The following is a 9021-nucleotide window of genomic DNA, read 5'->3' as shown; positions in this document are numbered from 1 at the left end:
TCAAGATGTCCAACGGTTTCTATAATTCCTCTTTTACCAACCAGTAAAAATGCCAATGCGCTGCAGTGGAAAAAAATGTCCTTAGCCCAAAAATATATAAAGGGTGTGGCTAGATCTCAGTCGATTAAGACTTAACCAAGTCTCGGTTAAATGATGTATAACATATAAAAACAAAAAAATAAAAAGAAAAAAGAAAATTTTGCATGGATCACCACATAAGATCTCATGAATATAGCATTGACTGAGATTTTGTGAAGTCTTAGTCGACTGAAGTTTAGCAATCCAAATACATAAACAGAAATTAAGTATCTAGTTAGGTTTTTATTTTTGCGAAAATATCAGATTTATTATAAAGATTCATCAGAAATACTGGTGTCATGCTTATTTTCACCTCAGCGCACTGGCTGTTTGGCCCACCTAAACTGGCAACCTTCAAATACACCTGACAACGTTCCATTATGTTAATCTGGCAGCTGAGGTGAACATTTACAATGTTATAAATCGAAATGAGCAAATCTACTATTCATGTAGATAAAATCTAAGAAGCTGGCCAAATGTTGCTACCAGGAAACTATACAGTGCTACCCATCTTGGTAACGAATTACGACAAAACCTTATGCAAAAGTTATCTTAATTTATTGGTAAGTAAAGTGCTACCAGGTTTGCTTTGGTTTGGTTTGGAGCCTCATGGCATCCCAACTAAGAGCATTGTCATCAGAAAAGTTTGGGGACATACCACAAGATGAACTCTGCGTATATGTCAGTCTACAGAAATTCTATGTGGGTTGGTCTGTGAATCATTGTATCGAGGTTCTGTCCATGGGCAGATTTGTTAAAATTAACATCACACCTCATGAATACATGGGTTTCAGATGATGGTGCATGGATCTTGTCCCAGCAATTACTACTCCATGTCTGTCAAAATATAAGGTGAATTAAATTTCCAAAAGTCAAATTTTCCTATGTTTGATCAAATATGTAGCAAAATACACCTAACACCTACAATACTAAAGGCCTGTTCGGACTCACTCCCACTCCGCAGCTCCGCTCCGGAGCGGAGTGGCATGCAACTATAATCTACAGAGTGGCCAGAAGGTCGCTCTGTCCGCTCCGCTCCATGGCGAGGGCGTGGAGGCTTTCCGAACAGCCCCTAAATAAATCAAATATGGAAATATACTTCATCAGAATCTAATGATACTGATTTTCTATAGTAGATATTTATGTTTTATTCTATAAACTTGGTCAAAATTAGGTAAGTTTGAATTTTAAAAAAATTAGTACACCTTACAAGTTCAAACTGAGGGGGAATTAAACATTTCTGTAAAGACATGATCTTTTGTTGAATTATCAAATGATGCATCATCCTAACCATTTGATCATTATCAATGTACGGTCCATAATCATTTGGGCACATCATAAAAATGCTTTGTGACTGTGCGAGAATCTGTAGCTTACCCCGTCGGTGGCCAGGATGACGAACTGGTCCCGGGCGGTGATCCTCCTCTGCGTCACCTCCGTGCCAAGATGACGGCGTAGCCCTTGAAGCAGTAGTCGCCGAACGCGCGCGGCATGGCCAGCCCCGGCGCCTCCCGGTTGGGCACCCACACCCGGTGCACGCCGAGCTCGTCGTCAAGGCACTGCACGCGGCCCTCGCACTGCATGATACGCGCCTTCTCCTCTGCGATTCAGATTCGAACGTGGGTGAGCAATGGTCGTGTCAGGAATGGACTGTCCGTCTTCTAGTCTTGTCATGACGACTTACGGGGTAAGTCGGGCTTGAAGTCGACGGTGAGCTGGACGACCGTGAAGTCCCCGTCGTCCGACGTGGTCGCAAGGACGGCCCGCGAGTCGCTAACGTTCGCGACCACCATCAGGTCGCCCTGCTTCACGATGGACAGAGCCGTGCAACCGTTGTTGACGGCGTCGAGGCGCCGGCTCCGGCGGTGCTCCTCGTCCACGGCGGCGGCGGCGGCCAGGTAGGACTTCCTCAGGAGGTCGAACTGGCAGTCGATGAGCCTCTTCTCGCCGTCGATGAGCGACGCCAGCGTGACGGCCTCCTGCTAGCGGCACAGAAGCGACTGCGGCAGCGACTCCCGGACGGCCTTGGCGACGTAGTGGCCCCACTGGTCGTGCCCGTCGAAGACGTCGTAGAAGATGGTGTCGTCCTGGCACCCGTATCCCTGGACAGAGAAGAGAGCGACATGAGAAATTGAGAACAAACACGAATAATCGAATAACCAATTGTCTGTTTTTATCTAACAAAAAAATGGGTAGTCACATGGAGTATTTATGAAATACAATGATTTTTGCAGTCTGAAAAACAATCAGCAAATCTGATCCTACTATGAAGATGTTGGAAATAACATTTTTACGTACGTAATTCAAGTTTTCTCCCATCACAATCAGTAAGTTTTAGGCGTTTAACTGTCCAAAGCAACTTTGGATTCAGATACCAAGAAACCCAACACCTTTTTGCTCCGGCAAATCAAGACACGTACCATCCCTTTTTTTGGCACATACTACTCCTACGGACTGAAACCCCTAGAGGCAAAAGGCAAGCGTCGTATCCAAGAAACTTGTGAGCAACATGATCCAGGATCGTCCCAAGAGGCAACACGTAATCTGGTGAATGAATGGCCTAACAAAACCGAATTGAACCATCTCACTCACAAAAATATCAGAGAAATGGTTAGGTGAACAACGGAGGGAGATGGGATCCAATCTCTACTCTATTTCGTGCACACGCAAGGCAAGCACTTGAAAACTGTTTCATTTCTTCTGTGGCCAGAAATGAGAAGAAGAAGCCAGCGACCAGTCCCAAGTCCCAACGCTGTACGTACCCTCGCCATTGTCTGTGGAACAGAGACCAGGTCGCCGGCTCGTCTTGGCCACAATTAAAACCTCTTCTGCCTCTCGAGTGGCAGAAATTTATGTTTGGAACGCGGGAATTAAATTGTGTGGCAAGAAGCTCCGTGCGGAGTACTTGGTGTTGCTGATCTTTTTTTCGAGAGTACGCCAAAGGCGTACCTTATCTTTATAGAAGAGGAGAAAAAATTGTACAAGACTCCGCGGTTGGACAAAGAACCCTACCACGGGAACGCTAACTCCTAGAAAAAACACAAAAGCCTACTGTCTCACGAAAGGATCTAACCCCTCAACTCCTAGACCCGCCTTCTTCCAAAGCTTGATCTCGTCATGAATGAGATGAACAAGGTTGGTCTCCGAGCGGACTTGATCATTGCGGTTGAACACCCGAGCGTTCCTCTGCTTCCATAAGTGCCACGCGGTCAGGATGACAAGCGAATCAAAACCTCTCTTGAGCTTTCCATGGAAGAACTTCCTCGCCTTGTCCCACCACACCATGAAAGTATCCTCGGAGCTCGGAATTTGGACGTTGATTTGAAGCAGTCGGAAACAACCATCCCAAACTTGTCTCGCGTAGACGCAACCAACAAGGATATGGTCTGTTGTGTCCTCCTCTTGGTAGCATGTGTAACATGCTGAAGTCGTATCTTGGAGACCATGCCTCGCACGTCGGTCCGAAGTCCATAACCGATACTGAGAGGCAAGCCAAGCAAAGATTTTGCACTTGAGGGGCGCCCAACTTCTCCATATGCATTGGGCAGCGGCAAACCGAGTCATGCCCTGACAAAGCATACTATATGTGGATTTAGCGGTATAGGAATCCGAGGCACTCCAGGGCCAGTAGAACGCATCATCATCCGAAGCATTCCTTTGAATCGTCGCCAAGGCATGTTGTAAGTGAATGAGCTGCAGATGTGCCGTGAAGGTTAACTCGCCTGAGATATCATTGACCCAGGAGTCCTCGAGAAGCGCATCCTGGACCGTTCTTTTTCTCTTCGTGAGCTTGTCCACCATGCCGGCTATCAAAGGGGCGATATCTTTCGCCGAAAACCCATGAATCCATCTATCCGTCCAGAAGAAGATCTTGCTGCCCTCTCCCACCTCGATGTGGACCAGACTATCGAACACCGCTTTGGCTTCTTTGTCCACCATGAGATGAAGCGCTTGCCAAGGCTTTGAGGGATCAGTCCTCCTAAGCCACTCCCAGCGCACGCGCATGGCCAGGCCTTGGGTCCTCAGATTTTTCACTCCCAGCCCACCGTACGGCTTAGGCCTACAGATAGTATGCCACTCAACCAAGCACTGTCCGCCATTGATCTCCTCTTTCCCAGCCCAGAAAAAAGCACGCATCCATTTGTCCACTTCTTCAAGAACCCATTGGGGAGCTTTCATGACTAGCAAGTGATGTATAGGGCGGGCTGTTATGACGCTGTTAACGAGCACTAGTCTCCCGGGTCTCTGGATCATGCCACGTTGCCAAGCTGGAAGGAAGTTTTTGACCTGATCGAGCATTGGCTGCCAATGCGCTTTGGTGAGCTTGTGGATGCTGAGTTGCAACCCTAAGTATTTGCAGGGGAACTGCCCCATTTGACCGTTTAAATACTGCTGCACTCTGTCCTGATCCCCTTGCTGTCCCCGGATCAAAATTGCCGATGTTTTGCGATAATTCACTCGAAGGCCAGAAGCGTGTCCAAAGAGGTATAAGACTTCTTTAATGCATGTGAGATCCGGCACCGTGGGGCGCACGAAAAGCGCGACGTCATCAGCGAAAAGGGAGAGCCTCTGGCTTGCCAACACACCGTTGAAGGAGGACAAAACCCCAACTGCAGCCGCCTTGCAAACTAAGGCCGAGAGGACGTCCATCGCCATGACGAAGAGGAGTGGAGAGCTGGGGTCTCCTTGGCGCAGCCCACGAGCGTGATCAAACCTGACACCTTGATTCCCGTTGACAATAACTCTTGAAGACACAGACTGCAGCAAGATCGCAACCCACTTTCTGAAGTTTTCTCCAAATCCCTTAGCTCTCAAAAATTCAAACAGGAATGGCCAAGAGATGGTGTCAGATGCCCGTGATATGTCAAGCTTCAGAAAGACGGTTGATGTTCTGCGGGCATGCATTTTCCTCGCCATTTGCTTCACTAGGAGGAAATTATCGTGTAAGCTTCTCCCACGAATGAAGGCGGACTGGTTCATGTTGACTAGCTCCGGAAGCATTTTCCTCATTCTGATGGCCATCATTTTGGAGAAGAGTTTGCCAAAGCTATGAGGCAAGCTGATCGGGCGATAATCTCCCACTTCCTCCGCGTCACTTCTCTTGGGAATGACCACCATCAGCGCTCTGTTTAATTTTGCGAAGCCCCGACCATCTCCCACATACAGCTTCACGAAGCCGGCCATGATATCGCCCTTGATGATGGGCCAGGCTTTTTGGTAGAAAGCACCGGTGAATCCATCTGGTCCAGGAGCCCGGTCCGGTGGCATCTCCTTAATCATTTTCCACACCTCTTCTTCAGAGAAGATTTCCTCGAGCTCCTACAGATCAGTAGTGTGCAAGTCGAGGGCATCCAGGTCAAGAGTGAATTCGCGTGCCTGATCTCTCCCCAAAAGCTCCATAAAGGAAGAAGTGAAAGCATCCGTTATACGGTCTTGATCGGTGTGTATCTCGTCTCCAACCTTGATACGCGGAATGAAGTTTTTGGTTCTCCGGCCGTTTGCAAAAGCTTGGAATAACTTCGTGTTAGCATCACCTTCCTTAACCCACCTCATTCTGGAACGCTGACGTTCGATGGTCCGCTCAAGGGAAGCCATCGGTAATATGTTGTGATAACCAGCGTAAAAAAATCATTCGCATGCAACAGAGAGCAAGCAGGGAAGAAGCAGGGTAGCGGCAAACTCACCTCCCAGACAATGGAGGTGTCCTGGTTGGTGCCCTTCTCGCCACGGCGGGAGCACGCGGCGGCGAACGTCTGGGAGCCCTCGCCCCAGAGCGTCCCGGACGACCGCAGCACCGTCCCCTAGTGCTCCTCCTCCACCTTCCTCTCCTTTCCCACAGACATGCAACGGGCCAGGCCCTGCAACATCGACAAGATCTGCCGCATTCTCGCTATCCAAGATCAAGAGCCCCGCTCGATCGGCTGATTCTACAGAGAAGCTTCTTCTTCTTCCTCCTCCTCCTCCTTGCTCTCCCTTCCCTTCTTCCTCCCCTCTTCCATGGCTAGCACAAGGGACGCAATGAGAGGAACGGGAGGCAACGCCTCATCCAGATCCAGATCGGGCAGGGGTGAGTGTAGGGAAGGGGGCGAGGTAGGCAGAGGGACGGGCAACAACGGAGCAGGGCGGCGGGGGGCAGCGACGGGTGTCGGTTTCAAAACCGGTGGATCTCGGGTAGGGGGTCCCGAACTGTGGGTCTAAGGCTAATGGTAACAGGAGGCAGGGGACACGATGTTTTACCCAGGTTCGGGCCCTTTCGATGGAGGTAATACCCTACTTCCTGCTTGATTGATCTTGATGATATGAGTATTACAAGAGTTGATCTACCATGAGATCGTAGAGGCTAAAACCTAGGAGCTAGCCTATGATGATTTTGATCGTTCTCCTACGGACTAAACCCTCCGGTTTATATAGACATCGGAGGAGGCTAGGGTTACACAGAGTCGGTTACAAAGAAGGAGATCTAACATCCGAATTGCCAAGCTTGTCTTCCACACAAAGGAGAGTCCCATCCGGACACGGGTCGAAGTCTTGAGTCTTGTATCTCACGGTCCAACAGTCTGGCCAAAGTATATAGTCCGGCTATCCGGATACACCTTTATCCAGGACTCCCTCAGTAGCCCCTAAACCAGGCTTCAATGACGATGAGTTCGGCGTGCAGTTTGTCTTCGGCATTGCAAGGCGGGTTCCATCTCCGAATACTCCAAAGTAAATCTTGAACACTTAAATCGTGTTCGGCTCTGCAAGACGATTTTCACATGCCACTGCGGGGAGAACAATATCCCACAAATATAATCTACTGACAACTTTAGATAACGTGACATCATACCATGGCCGAGTCATTATTCGAGCCGTTTTCCCAGCCAGCTACTGCGCATATGGCGAGGCGGTTTCCTGGGCATGTTTTGTCGAAGCAGAGATTGTGTCCCCCTTATCACGGGACTTTCATCAATACGGGTGCGGGTAACCCAACCGCGCCATCAATCGTGGCGCTTGGGAAATAAGCGATTTTTAACGGGCAAGTGGGGAGGCGCACCGTCTTCGCCACCTTCATAAAGGTATAAGGATCCCCCATTTTTACCCACGCCTTTTTCCTCCTTCGCTCATCCATTCTCGCACCCTCGAGCTCCAGCGCCCTAGTTCACGCCTTCTCCGCACAGGCAAACATGTCCGGAGCGGGAGGCAAGTGGGTGGCCTCCACCGTCAAGGAGGAGCACATTACAAAGCTCCGGGCGGCCGGTTACTTGGCTGCAGATATCGCACACCGGCTGCTGGACGCAGGGAAGATTATTCCGACTCCGGCACCCCACGAGAGGGTCGTGTTCCTCGCCCACTTCGTCCGCGGTCTAGGATTCCCCCTCCACCCATTCGTCCGCGGGCTCATGTTCTATTAAAGGCTGGATTTTCATGATCTGGCCCCTAACTTCATCCTCTATATCTCGGCGTTTATCGTCATGTGCGAGGCCTTTCTCCGCATCAGGCCCCACTTTGGCCTGTGGCTAAAGATCTTCAACGTAAAGCCAAAGATAGTGGTCGGCCAGCAGGCGGAGTGCGGTGGCGCCATGGTGGGCAAGATGCCCAATGTCACGTGGCTCGAAGGCTCCTTTGCGGAGACCGTGAAGGGGTGGCAATCGGGGTGGTTCTACATCACTGAGCCGCGTGATGCCAACTGGGTGGCGGCCCCCAAATTCCGATCCGGCATCCCTGTGCGGCTCACTTCTTGGAAGAGGAAGGGCCTGGCCTGGGGCGCATCCGCGGAGCTGACCGGACTCCAGAACTGCGTCCAAAACATGATAACCAAAAATATCAAGCTGGTCAATGTGGTCCAGGTCATGCTGTTTCGCCGGATTCTCCCGTGTCTGAGACGGGCATTCAACCTGTGGGAGTTCGACGCGGCCCAACACCAGACACTGCAAGAGCTCTTCGACAGAACGTACAAAGACGCTTGGAAGGTGTTGTTCAAGGCCAGCGAAGCTCCTCCCCCCACCTTTGAGGACCGCGGACTCAGCGCCAGGCACCAGGCCAATGCGGTAAGCATTCTACATTTTGCAAGATGTGCCTTTCCTCAGTATATTTGTGGGAGAAACTTAGGCCACTATGCTGATTTTGACAGGAATATGCGGCAACGGCGGAGCGGATCGACTGTCCGGCTCCGTTGCCTGAGGAACCAGCAGACGAACTCCTGATGGAGATGCTGGCTCCGGCACCCTATGAGGTGCCGGAGAAGAAGGCCAAGAAAAAGGCCACGGGGACCAGAAGAAGTTCCCGACGCAACATGGTGCCGGACTTATCGTCTGAAGACACCGGGGCGCACTCCTCCAACGACAACGAGGAGGAGGAGGAGGAGAAGGAAAACCCTCTCCCCGAAAACGAGGGGGGAAGAAGAGGAAGGCCACCCTTTCCGGGGAGGCCGAAGGGTCCAAGAAGGGACGGACCTTCCCTCCGGACCACTCCACAACCACCGCCTATAGCGAGGAGGAGTGGCTACCCAGGGGCAAGCCCCTGGCAAGATCGTAATTATCCGCACTCTGTAATACTTTTAGTGCGACTTAGCTTCATAGTTTGTTATTACGCTGAACACACATATGCAGTCCGGCCAGGTCCCATCCCGAGGTATCCTCTTCGGATGGGTCTCTGAGTGATCGACAATGAATTCGCTCCCGACGGCCACCTCCCCTCGGCCTACGGATGACACGGAGGTGTGGTCCCAAAGGGTACCAGAGCAGGGGGGCGGCTCTGGAGACGCCCCAAGGCGAAATTCTAGATGTCGGGCCCATGGGGAGTAAGATCCCCATAGATTATACTGACGGGAGCCCCAGCAAGCTGGGCTGCCGGTCGGACACTACACCGGAACCTCCAAAGGTTCTGGATTTGGGTCGGCAGCCCCTCGCTAGGGAGGGCGAGCCGGCTGTGCCGATGACCTCCGTTGCGCCAGAGGCGTCGGAT

General features: G+C 51.0%; 1 pseudogene; it reads right to left on the bottom strand.

Moving 5' to 3' along the window:
- Positions 1–970: 970 nt before the first annotated feature.
- On the bottom strand, positions 971–5963 carry LOC119306292 (annotated as a pseudogene).
- Positions 5964–9021: the final 3058 nt, after the last annotated feature.

The sequence above is a fragment of the Triticum dicoccoides genome, chromosome 5B (genome assembly GCF_002162155.2).
Source record: "Triticum dicoccoides isolate Atlit2015 ecotype Zavitan chromosome 5B, WEW_v2.0, whole genome shotgun sequence".
Lineage (NCBI taxonomy): Eukaryota > Viridiplantae > Streptophyta > Magnoliopsida > Poales > Poaceae > Triticum > Triticum dicoccoides.
Note: the sequence above shows the minus strand (reverse complement) of the source record. Positions and strands in the feature narration are given on the sequence as shown.